The 21333-nt window shown below is 40.3% G+C and overlaps 1 protein-coding gene and 4 non-coding genes across 5 annotated transcripts in view; 4 read left to right on the plus strand and 1 right to left on the minus strand.

Annotated features, from left to right (window-relative positions):
- LOC116672880 (NACHT, LRR and PYD domains-containing protein 12) overlaps nt 1-21333 on the minus strand; it is a 769761-nt gene that overhangs the window by 66559 nt on the left and 681869 nt on the right. The window lies entirely within an intron of this gene.
- Nucleotides 1238-1320, plus strand: trnal-cag (transfer RNA leucine (anticodon CAG)). The gene has a single exon. It is a non-coding gene; the product is annotated as a tRNA-Leu (tRNA).
- trnae-uuc (transfer RNA glutamic acid (anticodon UUC)) lies at nt 11009-11078 on the plus strand. The gene has a single exon. It is a non-coding gene; the product is annotated as a tRNA-Glu (tRNA).
- trnaq-cug (transfer RNA glutamine (anticodon CUG)) lies at nt 11297-11368 on the plus strand. Its single transcript has one exon. It is a non-coding gene; the product is annotated as a tRNA-Gln (tRNA).
- Nucleotides 18350-18431, plus strand: trnal-uag (transfer RNA leucine (anticodon UAG)). The gene has a single exon. It is a non-coding gene; the product is annotated as a tRNA-Leu (tRNA).

A 21333-nucleotide genomic window follows, 5' to 3' on the forward strand; every position in this document is an offset into this window, starting at 1 on the left:
TCCTTTAATGGTTTAATAGCTAGTAATTGTTTTCTTTTCCATCTTTGTTGTGATTGTTGTGTGCCTTCAATAGCACACATGTGGCTATTATGAAAGACACTGCCTAGCAAACCCTTGCAACACATTTAAAGGTTAGATGGTGTAACGGTTGGCACTCTGGGCTCTGAATCCAGTGATCTGAGTTCAAATCTCAGTGGAACCTGTTTTTAAGCCACAGCACAGGTGAAAAAGATCAACCTTTCAACGTTCCACATCTAGTTTAAAGTTAGCTTACAGGTTTAATGTCCTTGGCCATTTAGACTTTAAACAGTACGTTGGTGGGGACATGTTGAGGAGTCACCTGGTCGTTAATGTAACTTGAAGGAGCTCCAAATTTGACAGTATTTACTGGAAGTGGTAGGCTTTGAGTTACATGGGGGATACACACTTTGCATTCAGTCTCGTAATCACCATAAAAATTAGCTATCATTGAAATTTGAACTTTTGTTGCTGCAGTCAGAGTACACAGTGTTCATCCTGAATGGGCCAGTATAGTGCATCAGAATTGCTTGTTGAATGGTCTATTAGCTTTGGAACCCCCCTTTCCCCACAGCTTTCAATTGTCAGATATGGGTGGGGGAGTGGGCACTGTGTCCAACCCTTTCTGTGTAAAAAACAACAACTAAAGAAGTCTCTTGGATGAGAGACAAAACTTCTGCGGAGGACCTTTCACCAAGTCCTGTTGCCCTATAGCTAGTAATAGCATAGATCAGGAACCAAAACGACACATCTGGACTCAATGTGGGCATTGTACGGCAATATTTGACACATTTAGACCATGAAACAGTTATCAGTTTATTTCCCATCTGGCAGGTATATTTGTGGACTCAGTTGGACATTTTGGAGATAACTGCACAATGTTGACCCAATTGTCAGTCTATTTCCCATCTGGCAGGTACATTTCTGGATTCAGGTAGACATTGTAGACAGAAACATTGGTGGATCTTGATTCCCACCATAGGATTTGACCTGTATTGCACATTGCCTTCACATCCCTTGCAATGTATTGCCATTGTCAAGCACATTGCCACCCTGGTGACTTTCTTCCATGTCTCCATGAACGCCCATATATTTGGACTGACAGTTGAGAAACCTTCCCTTGTTAACTATGACATGGATGACTGAGAACCTACTATAGCGTGACATGTTTAATTTACTGTATTTTTTATACAGGTCCTACTGAAAGTTTGCTGTATCAGTCAGGATGGCCGAGCGGTCCAAGGCGCTGCGTTCAGGTCGCAGTCTCCACTGGAGGCGTGGGTTCAAATCCCATTTCTGACAACTAGTGTTTTCATCTGGAACTAATGTCTGAGACATGATATTGGGAATAAAGAACTTGGCAGTTCTTTGTATTTAAGAGGATATGAATGTGCACGAGAAACGCAATTGCAAGTGCAGTGTTTTGTGAGCATCTTTATTGTCAACACATGTAAAGTTACTGCTCTGATTTAACTGAGGGATTCGGTGAAAGTTATCTTTTTTTTTGTAAAACTTTGGGTTGTGTACAAAACAGGAGAAAAGGGTTCTTTGTTGCATCCAGGTTGTTATGTACAACAGATAAAAAGCGCAAATTGACATAATTCCATCCAATACGGGCAAGACGGGGTTGACAGATAGATTTTAAAATCATTACAGATAAACAGTCATCGTAGCTGTTTGCAGGATTTCCGCAACGTTTACCGAGATTAAACTGGGCGTATAGTGATGATTATACGAAAAGAGAGAAGTACTTCCACTTGTTGTTACCTGTCGTTGCTATGGGTAACAAGAGTTCAGTACAGTACAGTCACACGTTTCCTTCGGGGCCCGTAGTGGATGAAATGGTAAAACATTTGGCCCTGGATGCATAGACTGCCTGCCATGTTGAGCGACAAAATGTGGGTGTCCTGAAAAAAGGTTCTTTAACTTTATCTCCCACACCTCTTTTTTTTGGTTTCTTGTTATGTGTCGGCAAGAAGTATTATGGTTTTGGGTCGTCTGTCCAACTCTACATCAGAATCAGAAATTCTTTATTGATCCCTGAAGGGTAACTCTGGATAAGAGGGCTCCTTCGAGCTGGATTTGAACCATAGACCGTTAATATGAATGGACAGAGCATGTGTGACGTCACCCATTGGTTTGTGGAGATCAGAAATGAGTCGTCGAGTTTGCGTTTATGGGCGCAGCCATCTTGGTTGCGGATGTGACGATTTTAGAGAAGAGGGCGGAGTGAGAGAGGAGCCACCGACCGGTGGGCGGGATATACAGTCTATGGGCGGGATCTGACTGACGTTAGCTGAGAGTTAGCAACGCTGCTCTACCGTTACCTTAGCTAACCACTTTCACCACCAATGTGGTTGCAACTGCAGCTGAATAATTCAAGGTAAGATTTAGCTTCACTAGGTTTTAAGTATATCTTTGTCCCATATAGTCTATGGTTATATAACATATAAGAGTCACATTGCAAAGTAAACGTATCTGAAGTTACCATGTAAATTGTCTGTAACGTTAGCTTGCCGCTTAACTAGCTATGGTAAAACATGCTAACGTTAATTTTTTTAATTGAAGTTTACTTCTCGTAGTTTAAACGTAGTGTCAGCGAAATGCTAAACGGCGATTGTCAATGCTTATCATTATGTAACGCTATTAGCACATGTATAACCAAGTTTCTTATAACGTTTGGCTAACTGTAATAACCATAATGCACCAATAATGTGCTACTGTTTGCCCTGTCAGTCTACAGTTGGGGCATTTAACCTTGACATGCTGTTAAGAGCTAATGTTAGCAGAAATAAGCTTATTTAACTAAGTTACAGTTACACTACAGAACAATGGACTGTTGTTGATTCATGTGTATTCTCCTGGATAATTAATGAAGTACAGTTACATGCTAGTGTGCATAGATATTTAACTATGAGGGGCTCAAATGGAAATTGATTATTCTTTCATTCTTTTAGAAATGAGTGCTGATGTTCACCCCCCAAATGCCCCAGAAATAAGCAATAGTATTAGTTAATTTCTTTTACTATATATTGTATAACATTAAACTTTAATCAGACTTTTTTACAACTAAGCCAAGGTAATAAAGCATTTTCAAATAGTGTGTAATTAAGAGTGCTGTTCATTTAACCTTTTTCTTTATAGCTTAAAATATTTGCTTGGCTGGTCTGTGGTGGAAGAGACTTCTCCCTTTCTTTTACCAGCCCCTACAAGGAAGAGCTGTCCCGGACGTCCTCCTTATTCACTGTGGCGGGAATGACCTGAGAGATGTCAAGGGCGTCAACCTCGTCGCAGGGATGGAGGAGGACCTGCAGCACCTCCACCTGCAGTATCCAGGCATGATAGCACAAGTGCTGTAAGAGTTAAATGTTAAGCTGTATTTTTATATTGAGATTTGTAATGTCAACCATTTCTACTGTAATTAACAGTGACAGAGATTCAACGACCTCTTTATTATGCAGACATGTCTTGTGACAGTTAAGTTTGCCTTTACCTTAACCCACAGCAGTGTTTTATGTGTGGAATTTACTCTTGTAAAAGGTGAACTACATTATTTAATTCATATATTTTTAAAAATCTTTAGTGTTTGGTTAATGTATTTTTTTGTAAGTTGATGCCCATTTCAATGTGAAATAAAGGTCCTTCTAAAGCTACATTTGTTGTTTTTCTGAAGTAACTATAATAGGAACATCCAGCATTGTAGTCATACAAGAAGACATTGATAATTTTATAGAATTTGTAATTGATAAAAAGTGTCTTTCTATTTTGGCTTTAATACACATAAATGTTACCATACTTGCTTTTCTTGTGTATTTTGAACATTTTTAGTAGGTAATTGAAAGTGCCCTAGGTGCTGTTTAATCTGTGCAGGGCTATTGTAAAATCATAGCGTATGATCACAAATTGCAAAGGAGAATTAAACAACTTATTAAATGTCAGTAACTAATGATTAAATCAAATCAGGTACATTTGATTTAATCATTAGTTACTGACATTTTTAAAGTATGAAAACTAAAAACCATACAAGGACATGCAATGTAAATATTTAATTCTAACAGTACATAAATACATAAAATATACAAGACCCTTTATGTGAAATTACCAAACATACTTTCACCTGTGACTGCTAGAGTATATTCATTATTTTATTCCAGTTTAATATTTGTAAAAGTTTTAATCCACAAAACTACTTAATGTTACTACTATCACCTCTCAAACTACAGCAGAAACTAAGTCAACCACAAGAAATTGAACCTTGAAGTGCCAAAAGTTGGTCTGTCCTTTCAGCAGAAGAAGCTGAACCAAAAATGATTTTCTGGCATTTTTACAATCAGAACACATTTGAGAACTTTGGATGTGGTCAACGCTGTCTGGTTTCCACATCCAGATGAAATGGCACCAAATACGCCGCTCTACACAACAGGTCTTCCTTCTGGAGGCTCTATACAACAGGTCTTCCTTCTGGAGGCTCTATACACCTCGTCTTCCTTCTGGAGGCTCTATACACCTCGTCTTCCTTCTGGAGGCTCTATACACCTCGTCTTCCTTCTGGAGGCTCTATACACCTCGTCTTCCTTCTGGAGGCTCTGCTCATTCAGTTTTCAGTGTGGATACCTTTGTAGTTCCAGTAAAAGACATACATGTAGTTAAGGCATGGTAGATCACAATTAATTATATTAATATATGAGCTAATTTATGAGACACACACTAAATTATTTATTTAAATTAATAATACCTTCTTGTCTCTAAAAAACTGATCTTCCTCAAAGTGTGAACTGCAGACGTGACTTTTCGTGGTTCCATTTGCTGGTCTCTCTCTCCTCATGTTCACCAACCATTGCTTCAGCCTGGCCTCATCAAAGGAAGTCTGTTAGGACAGAAATTCATGTTGTGCATTTAGAACTCACATCCCAAAGGTGTATATACTATCAATTTACACTAACAAGGCACCACATCTGATGTATGCATCTGTAATGAAAATGATTGAAATGTATATTTAATAGATTAATATAATGTCATACCCCAACGTAACTTTAAAATAATGTCTAATTGTTTCATGTGCGCCATTTTATCGCTAACAATCTGACCCACTCCCCCACCCGGAGACCTCCGTCTCCAAGTCAACGCGCTCCCTCCCGCAGCTTAGTCCGTGTGGTGATGGTGATGCTGGGTGGCTGCTGCCGCGGCGAGGGTAACAGGGTGCCTGTAACCTCTCGCCCAGAAAGATCCGCAGCCCCGACTGGGGTGGGGTGTGCAGGCCTCGCCATGGCCGTCTTTCGCCCGCCTCCGGGTAACGTTGCCCAAACTTTCGGGATACATATATTTGACTCAAAAGCAGGTCTACGTTTTACGTACAAATCCGCCACACGAAGATATGAGGGGTTATGTCTGAATCACACGCTGTTCCACGATGATCTTACCCCGTGCTAATAGGGTTTATGAATTTGCAATATAACGCTAGCTACATCAGGCTTTGATTTTAAGCTAACGTTACCATTACATGCGCATCGATTAGCACTCATACCACCTATTACAGATCAACAGATCACAGGCGAGATCGTTGGCGAGATCGGTGCTACTGTATTCGACTGTAACATTAAATATATTTAAATACGTTTATACATAGACTGTATGCGTTTATACGGTCTGCATAGCCTTATTAGTTAGCCCGCTAGCTTGCTTAGCAAGGTGCAATCTAGAAGCTAGCTAACTGATATTAATTGAGATGCTACCGTTGGCTAACGAAAAACTGTATTAAAACAAAATATAATTTTACTTACCGGAAAAAACTGAACTGCCGATTCCTTTGAGTGTCTTGCCGTGCAACCCAACGCTGAACAAGACATTATTATCCAACCAAAGTGTCACAGCCACAGTGATGAAACGTAGTCAACCCCCAAAATGAAGTTCACGTGCCGTGGACAAGCTTTGCTAACACTCTGTCATGATTGACAGGCCGAGAACTGTCAATCACATCCTAGCCACGCCCTAAAACCCCCCCGGCTTTATCGCCTATTTTAAAATCAACGAGACCGTAATTTCAAAAATGAACATCATTCTGTATTGCAGAATACTTAGAACTAGCGATCAAGACCATAAACTCATTATGAAGATGTTACTGAGGTAATAAATCAAGTGAGAAGTGGCTCATTTCTCCATAGACTTCTATTGAAACCAACCTCTTTTGCAACCACGCGTGTCGCCCTCTGCAGGAATTCATATAGAATGCAGGTTTAAGTTACTTCCGCAGTGGTTGCACTTTTCGAAACCGGATGCTCTGTCCACTTATATTAACGGTCTATGATTTGAACCAGAAACCTAAGGAGTTCAGCTTCATGCCTCTACAGTCCTCCGCTCTACCAACTGAGCTATCGAAGGGAGCTAGTCTTGCACACACACTTCCAATCAATCAATATGGAGATTATCACAATTATTTGTTGATTTTCTACTCCAAAGTGCTGGAAAGGAAGGTTTCACCAATCGTTGAACCTCAGGTTAACAAGCTCAGCAAGGTGATTGATGGATGATTCTAGTTACTTCATCAAGTTCAGCCCAAATCATACAACTGTAAGACATCATATTGGTTGGCTTCCAGCTACGTAATATATGCAAATGGCAGTGGTGGGATTTGAAACCCACGCCTCCAGAGAGACTGGAGCCTTAATCCAGCGCCTTAGACCGCTCGGCCACACTACCTGCAAGTATCAGGTCTCCAAATTGTGACATACACAGGGAACGTAACTAACGATATGCTTGTTAATGTCATTGGAAAAAAAAACATCTCAAAGAAAAAGCCAATACTTTATTAAAAAATGTTATCACACTTTGTCATTTTTCTCTGGCATTGATTTTAGAATATTGTAACCAACATTAAGTGAGTAGGTTTAGGTCTGTGTGAATATGGGCTGAACATCTACCTGGACTGAATTTGTGAATATATACATCTCATAATCTGAAGGTCGGTAGTTCAACCCTCACATGGGGCAGGTGTTTTGAAAACAAACAAAAAATGAAAATACACTGACTTTCAGGTGGTGGTCAGATGTGCCTTCATGAACAATATTGTATTATCTCATTGGTAATGGAGGCCACCAGTCTCCACCAATTTATCTCTTAGCATTTATTTTCAGTCTTAATGCCCAGATGTGTTACAAGATTTGCAGTGAACATTGTGTTGTCCAGCAGAAAGGCAACAGGTGTGTTACTTATCGACTATGAGTTATACCATAGCAGTGCAAGCATTTTGCCCAGGTTTGATTTCCAGCCACTGCAGTTGCATTTACTGGTTTTGAAGCCACATAAAACATCAACATTACATGTTTTACCCAGGTTTATTCTTTTATTCAGTGATATTTCATTTTCCTTGCGGGAGTCATCCCAAAAGGATTAATAAAGATAGGTCTAAGTCTATCTCAGAAAAAAGTCCCAAAAATCTGAATATCTTCAGGGGATGTAGCTCAGTGGTAGAGCGCATGCTTTACATGTATGAGGACCTGGCATCTCCAGCAGGTATTATGGTAGAGTCTTTAAAAGAGCTGCAGAAGATATTACCTCCTGTGGTAATCTGACTGGTAGGGTTATAGAACGTAGTGGTAGACTAAGACCTCCTGTGAAGTATGCTCTCCCTTTTATACCTCAGATTATCAGACAGCACAACAAGCACTTTAAATATACATGTTTTACAGTTTCTATTTTACTGTAGTTATGTAACATAGTGTAGTATATTTATTGTATTATGCTCCAGTTTTTATGGGTGTTACGGCGAGTATGAGCACTGTAGTTTCTATTTTTATGGATGAAATAAATTTAACATGCCATTACGTTTACTCTTCAGCAGGTGGAGACATTTCTCTTCAGACACTTGCAGCAACAGATGCTTTGTTAAACGTTAACAGACTAGAAATAGACTTAATGCAAAGCATAGCAAATAGCAGAGGATGGTTTCGATCCATTGACCTCTGGGTTATGGGCCCAGCACGCTTCCGCTGAATTAATCTTTGCAGTCATTGGTATACAGGTCACTTGATGTAATTCAAGCAAATACATAAGGCCCCCCCAACAGTTTTGTGATACGTGGCGTTCAACTGTATGTCAATGATCAAGCTTGTTGCTGTGACCAAGAAACCACCAGCAAAATGATTGATACATCATCAGTTCCGAACTATTCTTGGATGCCAAATATTTAAATTCAAAGTCAGAATCCAATTGACATGTAAGAACAATACAATGCACGTCCAGCTTCTACATTTCTGCATGAGTCAGCTTCCCCAATTTCTGAGTAACAGGAAATAGCCTGATAAGCATACATGTGCAGCTCAACCTCAAAAAGCCATAAAGCAAATGCTTGTGGCTTAAAGATCGAGCTTCCGCTCATAAAACTTCAGACTGGTGCAGTCTCTGTGGCGCAATAGGTCAACGCAGTCAGCTGTTAACAGAAAAGATGGTGGTTCAAGTCCACCCAGGGACTTTTGCTGCTTAAATAACCTGGAGTGAGCCAACTCTGGGATTTATCCTTCTGCAGTTCTGCATAGAGCACCCAAAGATAACCCGAGTGGCCTTATGTCTATCAGAAGGTACAGTTCTGCAAACCATGTGCATATAGTCTTCACGGTCAGTGATATGCAGGTCACTTGATGTAAAACAAGCAAATACATAAGGCCCCACCCGACAGTTTTGTGATACGTGCCGTCCAACTGTATGTCAATGATCAAGCTTGTTGCTGCACCCAAGAAACCACCAGCAAAATGACTGATACATCATCAGCAGTGACGTGCAGTCAGGGTAGGCAGTGCCTACCTTGCCAAAATTCAAGCATAAAAATGTTTATTAAAGAAATGTATTATAAACTTGTATTTGTATTTTTACTGTTTATTCTTGTGGTTTATATGTGTGTTGTTCCAATTATTTAGAGGGTACGGTGACAAATGTAGCAGTTACGCATAATCAAATAGAAAAAAAGGCAGAATAAGCAGCGCCTTTACTGCCCATTCAAGCGATTAGCCAATGTTGCGCATGCGCACTTCGATCCTGTACTCTTTAACATGTACGTCTTAAGGCACAACTCTGCCGTGCCTTTGTACGTAAATGTGTTATGCCAGTAATCGTCTCCGTTAGATATCAAACATGAACCAATTAAAATCCAGATATTACTGTCCCTTTGCGTAGCTGACGTCATTACACCAGCTACGTTGTAAGCGCAATCCCCGCGAAATTCAAAGTCAAAATGACAACAGCGGTGTCCGCCGATATCACAGCGGTGAGGAATTTCTCTAAACCTCGATTTTAATTCAAAAAAAGAACTAATAAAAAGATGGAGGTCTACGCCAGCCTTAGATGGACTACTGCAGCAAAAGGGACAAATACTCGTCGCATCGTTTCAAACTGACTGGTATGGAAGAAGAGATGTGGCTATGTGGCCGTGCTAACAGTCAGCGGCGGGACCTCTACGGGGTCCTGGATCTGAACAGTCAGCGGCTGGACCTCTACGGGGTCCTGGATCTGAACAGTCAGCGGCGGGACCTCTACGGGGTCCTGGATCTGAACAACCTGCCAGCAGCTTTAACCAAGCAGGAAAAGCCGTCAGCTCATATAATACCGGCAACTACAGCTTCGCACATTTTCCACCCTGAAACGGATCAAAACATCCAGTCGGAACCGGACCGGGCCAGCACGTCTTCCAGCCCTCGCCGAGTCAGAGACGATGCAAACTAAAGCGCCGTAAAGACGAGTTTTACAACGCTGTGATCGACGTCTTCACGAGGAAGCGTCGGATGGATTTTATGTACAAATAATCTACCGATTGGTGAGTCAGAAACTATTTTGGGTTTAGTGTGATTGAACTAATGCTGCTAGCCATCTGCCTTCATATTCAGTTGAGCAGTGTGTGTTTTCATTGTTGCTGACTGGGACTGACAAACATAGCCGCTGTGCAACAATTAGAACTAAGATGGTTTCATAACTTGCATTCTGATGCTGGACACTAACGTGTGTGTGAGAGAGAGAGAGAGATAGAAGAGGAGAGAGAGAGAGAGAGAGAGAGAGAGAGAGAGAGAGAGAGAGAGAGAAAATATGTCACCCAGAGTATTTGTCTGAAATCTTAACTTTGCGGGAGCACAACTGTCATTGGGGTCTTCAAATCAGCTGGTTTTAGAAGTCCTAAGGTCCAGGTACAAACGGTGGAGGGGTCAGGCTTTTGCAGTTGCTCCCCCGAGACTCTGGAACAAGTTACCCCCGCTTGTGCGTAACGTTTTGATTTTTAGCCTAAACAATGAATTAGGTGATCTGGCTTTCATAACTCAGTGCCTACCCTCTTACTGACATCACCGCACGTCACTGCTGTTCCTGTATATCATCGTGGAAGTAGCTTGATTGATTGATATGCTCCCTTATTTGTACCATAACAGAGATCTAATGTTTAACAAATCGGGTTGGGCGAGTAACCTTTCTGGTTACTTCGTGACAAATAACTAAAGGTTGTGTAGTTTCTGCTGACAGACAGATTATTATTCTAAGTGTGTGACAACATTATGGGATGGATCCCTACAGAGATAGACCTTTTAGTTAAAGAAGAACATCCTTTTAGTTTGGATCCTTTAGTTTCCAACCAGACCAGAATGGTGATTGTAGGAACAGTGGAAAGATGAACCAAGACAGCTTTTCATATATATATATTTCTTTTTCTATTGACTATAGTTGTTTGTTTTTAACAGAAATCAACCTGTCAACATTTCTATTCATCATAAAGTTCCGACCCTAAGTTTTTTACCGCCAGTTCAAAATGGAGCTGAACACGGAGGAGGATTCCTCCCTAACGGCCGCTCTGCTCTGCTCCGTGCCCCCGCTGTCCGGTAATAGTTAAAGCGGATAAAAACCTAAAGAACACTCAAAAGCTTTAAGATAAAACTTACTTAAGAAGCTTCTTCATTCACGTTCAAGAGAGGCCAGTTTCCAGCCAGACTATGAATTGATTCATGAAATAATGTAGAATCAGTCCCATATGGTCTAGCGGTTAGGATTCCTGGTTTTCACCCAGGTGGCCCGGTTCAACTCCGGTATGGGAATTGCTATATAGCCAATGAAGACCTGTAGTAAGATCTGCTTTAATGGTTCTGTATGCAACCTATGAACCTATATACAGTATATCTACATGATATATGTCTCTTAAATCAAATATTGGCCAGTTATTTTTAATCTGCGTTGTGATTGTTGTGTGCCTTTAATATCACACATGTGGATATTATGAAATAAACTGCCTAGCAACCCTTGCAACACTGTAAAAGGTTCCATGGTGTAATGGTTAGCACTCTGGACTCTGAATCCAGCAATCTGAGTTCAAATCTCAGTGGAACCTATTTTTAAGCCACAGCAAAGGGTAAAAAGATCAACCTTTCAACTTTCCACATCTAGTTTAAAGTGAGCTTACAGGTTTAATGTCCTTGGCAATTTAGACTGCAAACAGTACGTTGATGGGGGCATGTTGAGGAGTCACCTGTTAGTTCATGTAATTGGAAGGAGCTTCAAATTTGACAGTATTGACTGGAAGTGATAGGCTTTGAGTTACATGGGGGATACACACTTTGCATTCAGTCTCGTAATCACCATAAAAATTAGGTATCACTGAAATTTGAACTTGTGTTGCTGCAGTCAGAGTACACAGTGCTCATCCTGAATGGGCCAGTATAGTGCATCAGAATTGCTTGTTGAATGGTCTGTTAGCTTTGGAACCCCCCTTTCCCCAAAGCTTTCAATTGTCAGACATGGGTGGGGAGTGGGCACTGTGTCCAACCCTTTCTGTGTCAAAAAAACAACTAAAGAGAGTCACAAAACTTCTGCGAGGACATTTTACCAGTCCAGTTGCCCTTGGCCTAGTTTTGAACCTTTGGGGTAATAGCATGGATCAGGAACCAAAACGGACACATCTGGACTCAATGTGGGCATTATACAGCAATATTTGACACGTTTAGACCATGAAGACAGTTATCAGTTTATTTCCCATCTGGCAGGTGTATTTATGGACTCAGTTGGACATTTGGAAGATAATTGCACAATGTTGACCCAATTGTCAGTCTATTTCCCATCTGGCAGGACATTTCTGAACGGACATTGTGGACAGAAACATTGGTGGATCTTGATTCCCAGCATAGGATTTAGCCTGTATTGCACATTGCCTTCACATCCTACGTAATGTATTGCCATTGTCAAGCACATTGCCACCCTGGTGACTTTCTTCCATGTCTCCATGAACGCCCATATATTTGGGCTGACAGTTGAGAAACCTTCCTTGTTAACTATGACATGGACGACTGAGAACCTACTATATCATGACATGTTTAATTCACTATGTTATAATTTTTTAAACAGGTCCTACTGAATATCTGTTGGATCAGTCAGGATGGCAGAGCGGTCCAAGGCGCTGCGTTCAGGTTGCAGTCTCCACTGGAGGCGTGGGTTCAAATCCCACTTCTGACACTAGTATTTTCATCTGGAACTAATGTCTGAGACATGATATTGGGAATAAAGAACTTATCAGTTCTTTGTATTTAAGAGGACATGAATGTGCGCAAGAAATGCAATCGCAAGTAAAGTGTTTTTTGAGCGTCTTTATTGTCAACAGATGTAAAGGTACCATGTGTTAGAACCATAAAGTTCTGTCAAGAAGTACCTTACCAGATGCCCGAACCACCTCAAATGGCTCCTTTCAACGCGAAGGAGCAGCAACTCTACTCCGAGCTCCTCTTGGATGACTGAGCTTCTCACCCTATCTCTAAGGGAGACGCCAGCCACCCTCCCGAGGAAACCCATTTCGGCCGCTTTTACCCTTGCCCAACCTGATTTGATAAAATATTAGATCTCTGTTATGGTAAGAATAAGGGAGCATATCAATCTATCAAGCTGCCACCATGAGGATATATAGGAACAGGCAGTGCACTACAATTTGCAATTTGCCAGTGTCTGGTAACTACTACTAACCAATTGAAAAGTTTATGAACATTTGTGCAAACAGATATGAGTGTTGTTTTCAGGTTGCCGCGGCTGAGTGGTTAAGGCAATGGACTAGAAATCCATTGGGGTCTCCCCGTGCAGGTTCAAATCCTGCCCACAACGAGAGGCGTTCTTTTAGAGTGCTAGCAAACCAATAACACATCACAGTAACCCTAATGGCAGTTGTGCCTTTATGTACAGTGTTGTGTTACTTCATAGGTACTGGAAGCCAACTGTCTCCACCATTTATTATCTGTCTGTGTTACAAGATTTTCATTGAGCGTTGCATTGTCCAGCAGAAAGGCAACAAGTGTGGTACTTTTCCACTATGATTTATACCACAGCAGTGCAATCATTATACCCAGGTTTGATTTCCAGCCACCGCAGTTGCATTTACAGGTTTTAAAGCCATACACAACATATTTCAATTTCCTTGCGAGAGTCATCCCAAAAGGATTAATAAAGATAAGTCTAAGTCTATCTCAGAAAAAAAGTCACAAAATCTGAATATCTTCAGGGGATGTAGCTCAGTGGTAGAGCTCATGCTTTCCATGTATGAGGACCTGGCATCTCCAGCAGGTATTATGGTAGAGTCTTTAAAAGAGCAGCAGAAATATTACCTCCTGTGGAGGTCTGACTGGTAGGGTTATAGAACGTAGTGGTAGACTAAGACCTCCTGTTACACAAACTAAGCATTATGCTCCCTCTTTTATACCTCAGACTGTCAGACAGCACAACAAGCACTTTAAATGTGTAAGTTTTACAGTTTCTGTTTTACTGCATTTATGTACTTGTATTATATTATTATGCTCCAGCTTTTTTCCATTTTCATGGGTGACATGAATTTGACATGTCATTAACACTTCAGCAGGTGGAGATATTGCATTCATTTCATTAAATATCACCACTGGAAACAGCCTTTCTGCTGATCCAAAGTATAGCAATTGGCAGAGGATGGTTTCGATCCATCGACCTCTGGTTTATGGGCCCAACACGCTTCCGCTGCGCCAAAGCTGGGGAACAATAGTCTGTAAGGGGGGGGGGAGAAGAGGAAAAAGGGGAAGAGGGAGGGAAGAAGGAAAAAGAGGAAAAGGAAGAGGAAAAAGGAGGAAAAAAGAAGAAATGAGAGAAAAGATGAGAAAGATGCTAAATTACACACATAGTGTAAGAGCTTTATAGTTTCTATTAAGTCAGATTTTAATTTAATTGCTGAAATTGGAATGTTTCTGGGAAATAAGGGAAGTTTAACGTAGATTCAAAGGTCACAGGTTCGATCCCCACCTAGCACCAGATCTTAGGTTTGATCCCCACCTAGTGCCAGAAGATCCAATTACACTGTCCACAACTTTATTGTTCTACTAAACTAAGTTTTAGAGGAATAAGATATTAGTAAGGTTGGGAAACAATTTAAACAAATAATTTATAACGTTTAGATTGACTTTTGAACAATATATCTGTTTTTAGTACTGCATACATTTAGTAATCGTGCTATATTTGGTCAATATTAAAAGTTAGTCTTTATAATAAGTATTGTTTAGTAATAAATCATTTTCTTTTTCTTTAAACAATGTATGACAGGTAAAACCAAGCATTTTTAGTTCTCTTTTCTCTAAAAGCTGGTATGTCTTCCAGTAATCATTGCAGGGAAGTAGGGTGTATAAAGACAAGTCATATGCTCAGCAGTGTGTACACTAGAATTTGGAATAATATTGAAATGAAGCCAATTAATATAATACATGCCAACTTTATTACATTATTGATCTCAACAAAACAATATGTCTTTAGGTAACGAATAATATTGTTTAGCACAAGAAATGACTGACTATACAAAGGTTTTTACGCCAGGGAGGAAAATAAGAGAATCAACAAACTAATTCTGTACAAAGAGTAAAACACACATAACATATAAATCACATTACATCATAGTATTGTATGCATAGTAAAATCTAACTATTTACATTTTCTATTTACATTATACATTTACATTTTAGATTTTTTAATCTGATCTAACCACAACTCTTTTGACAGTGTTTCTGTATTTGGGCAGTAGATAGTGCCTTGATATTGGCTGGGCCCAGTTTCTGCGGTCCTGAATTGTCCACACTTCCTGCAAGTGTTGTACTCCACCTTCCTCTTATTAACCTTGCCTTAGAGCAGGGCGACCACTGGCAGGTGGAGGTGCGGATGGAGCAAGAGGGGCAACCGGTATATGGGGGGCACGGTATGCTACTGTTGGAACAGCAAACAAAGTTCCTGGGGCTTGAGGAGAGACAGAGGTTGCTTGAGGGAAGAACGACAGAGGACCAGAAGCAGGAGGCTGTGGAAAAATCTGATTCTGGGCTGATGGCTTTGGCATGATAGCCTGTGGGGCAGTGGTGACAGGGGCTACTCCCTGCCACAACTTTGTCTTTGCCAACCCCACAGTGCTTGGGGGCAGGTTGTAAACATGTTCAGTGCAGTGTGTTTGAGGAGGAGCAGCAGCGTGGATGTTGGCAGGTGGAAGGGCCTCCAAGGCCACAGCAATTCGGGCAGGTAGATTTATTCCCTGCAGGATCAGTGTAACATCCTGGCGCTTCACCCGTTTATTATGCCACTGCATGAGGGTTGTTTGATTGATCTCAACCATATTGCAGTGTAGTGCTCTGCATGATGGCTCCATTACCCAGAATAAGCTGCCGGATTTTGCGGTAATCCTGCAGGACACAAGTCCATCTTGTAGTATAGTCCTGTACTTTACCCTTTACTTTCCTTTTTGGATTCTTGTGTAAATCACAGAGTCTGATACAAATGGCTTCCACCAAGCGGCAGCAGTCTGGCCACTGGGCAGGGGAGGCAATGGATCCCAGCACACACCACTTCAGGCTCTCCACACCAGGAGTAAACTCTGCCCGTAGTTTTGGAATCCAGAACTTTCCTACTATGAGCCTGTCTTGGTGTCTGGCAGCAAACACCACCCGTTGCTGGTCATATGGCAGCAGGCTCTGCCAGAGGTCAATGATGGTGCTGGCTTGTTGGTTGCTCAAGGTCAAACCAGTATGGTTCTTCAGACCCACCAGATACTCTGCTAGGCTGTCCACAAGATCCATTCCCGGCATGTTGTGTTCATCCACAGCCTGAAAAACAACATCAGACCAACGATTAAAAGTTATCACTAATATTACGCACACAATACTATGGAATAATTACCCATTTAGGTATTATTTTTCTTAGCTATTCTTTAATACCTCTTACTAGTTGTACTAGTAGCAGGCTGGGTAGCTGGGGTAGACACAGAGGCAGCAGCAGGCTGGGAAGCTGAGGTGGACACAGAGGCAGCAGCAGGCTGGGTAGCTGGGGTGGACACAGAGGTAGCAGCAGGCTGGGTAGCTGGGGTGGACACAGAGGCAGCAGCAGGCAAAATACGTTCTGGGTAGCGCCAACGAGGCTATGAAAACTATTGCAATGGTTGGGAAAGTTTCGGAAATACTAACAATTTGGTCGTCAATCTTAACCTATGTATTCACACAAAGGCTAAGATCAACCCTAGATGCTTTGTCATGACCCAGAACATATTTGTCCACTTTCTCATCTTCTTTTCTCACCAATCAAACTCAAAGCTCCCTTCCATTTTTTGCCAATCCTGAGAGACTTCATATCCATTTCTTGTCAATCAAAAAGGCGCCTCCTCTTGGTAACGCCCATCTCCATTTCCTACCAATCAAAACGCATTTTCTGCTTAAGAGAGACTTTGCATTTATAATTTGGAACTAACGAAGACAAGGAGGTCTTCTCTGATATTCCTCTAGAAACAATAATAATTCACGTGCTTTGTTTGCTACTGTCGATAGGTTAACAAACCCTCCAGTACCAGTAGCATCTGAACTGTTGTCTACCAAGGCCTGCAATGACTTTGCCTCCTTCTTCATAGACAAAATCCAGAAGATTAACAAATAGTCAGTGCCTCCATATCCAGTACAGGATATGTGTTGTCACAGTGTTCAAGCAAAACTAGTTCCATATGAAAGATTTTCATACGATCAACCATAAAAACCTGTGAAGCATGCACGCTACCACTGAGCTACATCCCCTAAAGATTGTCAGATCCAGGGGGCCCCGTGTTATCACATTCACATTCACAGAATGAGAAGTGCGTTTGGCTATGGTAGCTCCCTTTGATAGCTCAGTTGGTAGAGCGGAGGACTGTAGAGGTATAGAACTGAAATCCTTACGTCGCTGGTTCAAATCCAGCTCGAAGGAGCACCTTTTTTCCAGAGGCTACCTTCAAGGATCAATAAAGTGTTTTTGATTCTGATGTACAGATGGATGGTTGACCTAAAAGCACAATACTTCTTCCCGAGACATAACAAGAAACAAACAAAAAAAATAGTGTGGGAGACAGAGTTAAGCCCTGACAGAATAGAGAACTACAGACAAACGAAAAACAAAAAACTAGAACTATAAAGTACAAACCTTTTTTTAAGAAATCTTTATTGTGCTCACAAGGGCCCTTATTTATGAAATGTGCATACAACCTAAAACAGGCGTAGGACGGGGGTACGCCGATTCCTACGCAGAGTACGGCATTTATCAATTTGAACGTGAGCGTGGGCTGCGAAAAAAATCTCACGTCTGGTCCCACCTTCATGAGCCGTCTCTCTGCCTGCATATTTGAGTGGGATGCAGGAGACCTCTCTCTGTTACGAGCAACTGGGAGGGGCAAACGGAAGGGACCTCATGGTGGTGCCACTGCTGGACCAGGTGCGCATGGAGCACATCAAGAAGGGCACTATCAAGAAGGGGGGTGTTGTCCTGACCAAGTATGGCTGTACCAGAGGGTCCACGTCTCTGGAATTCTTTCATTGCCACCTGAACAGGTTCATTCTATCTAAGTAGTGTTTCATGATTGTACTTTTGTTTTTGAATGGTAAATGAACAACTGTGCTGGAATTTGTAATCAAAAACATGACCTTTCCCATTTTGACAAACTGTTTTGAACACTTGAGGTATTTCAATGAAGTCTTTGGTCTTGGACAGTTACCTTCCAATCTAAAACTGTATATCCTATTGTCTCTGGAACAATAGTAGGCAGTTGGAGGAGTAATGGCTCTTTACAGTGAATATGCAAAAGAAGATGTTCATAAATTCAGCCCAGGTAAATGCTCAGCCCATATTCACACAGACCTAAACCTACTCACTTAATGCTGGTTACAGTATTCTAAAATCAATGCCAGAGAAAAATGACAAAGAGTGACAACATTTTCCAATAAAGTATTGGCTTTTTCCTTGCGAAAGTTTTATTCCATGACATTGACAAATATACCGTTAGTTACGGTCCCTGTGTTTCTCACGATGTGGAGAACTGATACATGCAGGTAGTGTGGCCGAGTGGTCTAAGGCGCTGGATTTAGGCTCCAGTCTCTCTGGAGGCGTGGGTTCAAATCCCACCACTGGCATTTGCTGATGTTACATAGGTGGAAGACAAACCATATGTTGACTTGAATTTTTTATCAGTTACATTATACTCTTATGACATAGCTTGGTGAAGTGACTAAAGTCATTGTGGCAACGTATTAGACTCCTTGCTGAATCTGTGGTTTTATCTTTACTGGCTTCCGTTTTTAAATGAACACCCAATCTTAAGTGTTTCAATGTGAAATACTCATTCATCAACAAAATTGTCGGTAACTATGACGGGGCGCATACGCTACCAATACCATCCAAAGACTGAGACTGCAGGTATAGGTTATATGCCCGTATATTTTAACGTGTTCATATGTTCTGTTACTTTTTTCAATGTTTAAAATCTTCAGTTAACCTAGTCATTCTCCATTTCCCCACAGTCATCCCTCAGCTTTCTTGTGCGCACATTTTAACATCTAAAACTACTATTAGTTTAACGCTAGAACCCCAACACTTTTAAAGAGTATCATTTCCTTTAAATCAGACCCCCGACAACTGATGTATCCTTTTGTCGTCTTTGATGGGTCATAAATACTTCATCTGCAATTATATCATAATTCATCTAGCAATTATTTTCCTTTTCAACAGTAACTAAACCCTGACCAACATTTTTTTAACTGAAAATGTATGAGTGGTCAAGTAAAGTTATTGTGGATTCAGGTCCAAATATTGACATTTAGTGCAATGCAAAGGTGCATAACAGATTGCTTTCTACTTACCTGGAGCGATGCAAAGCAGGGGTGGCCAACTATCATTATGGGGCGCCGTTGTAAAGCAGCTCGTGCTGAAATAACAGCAACATTTGTCACATTAGCTTTAAATAATGTTTAAAATAACTGGTATGAATTTTGAGGGTCACTTTCTTGCACATTACAACAATATTTGTCAACTTGGAAATAGTTTAAATAGTTAAATCCAAATATTAAATGTTACACCTAAATGTTAAATGTTAATCTATATGCTAAATCTAATCTAAATGTTAAATCTAAATCTAAATGTTAAATCTAAATCTAAATGTTAAATCTAAATCTAAATCTAAATGTTAATCTAAATATTAAAACTAAATCTAAATGTTGAATCTAAATCTAAATCTAAATGTTAAATCTAAATATTAAATCTAAATCTAATGTTAAATCTAAATCTAAATGTAAATCTAAATCTAAATCTAAATGTTAAATCTAAATATTAAATCTAAATCTAAAAGTTAAATCTAAATCTAATGTTAAATCTAAATCTAAATGTTTAATCTAAATATTAAATCTAAATCTAAATGTAAATCTAAATCTAATGTTAAATCTAAATCTAAATCTAATGTTAAATCTAAATGTTTCGGGTGAAACTAAATATTTAGCTAATATGCAAATTAATGTCGGTAACCGGAAGTACCAAAATAAAAGCTCGAGGAGGTCAGTGTATGTTTATAGTGTCAAATAACGAATAAAAATCCTCTCATCAGGAATATGGACTCTTGAACTTGGATAACCGTGGAAATAACTACCTAAAATAATAAACACAGTTGGGGAAAACTGTATTTGAAGAGTACTTTGAGTTTTTAGTGTCACTTTTTATGAATGGTGTGGGATTATAGCCACTATAGCCAGCCACGGGGGGGCTCACTTTGACTGGTCTGTCACGTTCGCTTGCATTAAGGTCAGCAAGAGCCTATCCCCGCCCGCCCCCGACAAGGCACTGACAAGACACTGCGAAATGTCCAACGAATCAGCGTTAGTCGAGAACATCGGCAGAGCCGTCCTGGTGGCTGAAAAACTTATTCAACAGCAACAGCGACAGCCTCAGGGCCACCGCAGGCCACCTCGGTAAGCATGTTTTCCAAATCACGGAGCTAGCATTGTCTTGTTGTCAAGGTAGTAGCAAATCTCTACTGGCTAGCTACCGTTAGCTAGTTTAGTTAAGTAGCCTTGACAACAGGGTTGCTAGCTCCGTGATTTGGAAAACATGCTTACCGAGGTGGCCTGCGGTGGCCCTGAGCTGTTGCTGTCGCTGTTGAATAAGTTTGTTCAGCCACCAGGACGGCTCTGCCGATGTTCTCGGCTAACGCTGATTCGTTAGACATTACGCAGAGTGACCATGGCCAACAGTACCGTGCCTTGTCGGGGGCGCGGGATAGGCTCTTGCTGACCTTAATGCAAGCGAACGTGACAGACCAGTCAAAGTGAGCCCCCCGTGGCTGGCTATAGTGGCTATAATTCCACACCATTCATAAAAGTGACACTAAAAACTCAAAGTACTCTTCAATACAGTTTTCCCCAACTGTGTTTATGATTTTAGGTAGTTATTTTCACGGTTTATCCAAGTTCAAGAGTCCAATTTCCCGATGAGAGGATTTATATTCGTTATTTGACACTATAAACATACACTGACCTCCTCGAGCTTTATTTTGGTACTTCCGTTACCGACATTAATTGCATATTAGCTAAATATTTAGTTTCACCCAAACATTTAGATTTAACATTTAGATTTAGATTTAGATTTACATTTAGATTTAGATTTAACATTTAGATTTAGATTTAATATTTAGATTTAACATTAGATTTAGATTTATTTAACATTTAGATTTAGATTTAATATTTAGATTTAACATTTAGATTTAGATTTAGATTTAACATTTAGATTAGATTTAATATTTAGATTTAACATTTAGATTTAGATTTAGATTTAACATTAGATTTAGATTTAACATTTAGATTTAGATTTAACATTTAGATTTAGATTTAACATTAGATTAGATTTAACATTTAATTAGATTAGCTATAGATTTAACATTTAATTTAGTGTAACATTTAATATTTGGATTTAACTATTTAAACTATTTCCAAGTTGACAAATATTGTTGTAAATGTGCAAGAAGTGACCCTCAAAATTTCATACCAGTTA

Source organism: Etheostoma spectabile, chromosome 23 (assembly GCF_008692095.1).
Source record: "Etheostoma spectabile isolate EspeVRDwgs_2016 chromosome 23, UIUC_Espe_1.0, whole genome shotgun sequence".
In the NCBI taxonomy this organism is placed as follows: Eukaryota; Metazoa; Chordata; class Actinopteri; order Perciformes; family Percidae; genus Etheostoma; species Etheostoma spectabile.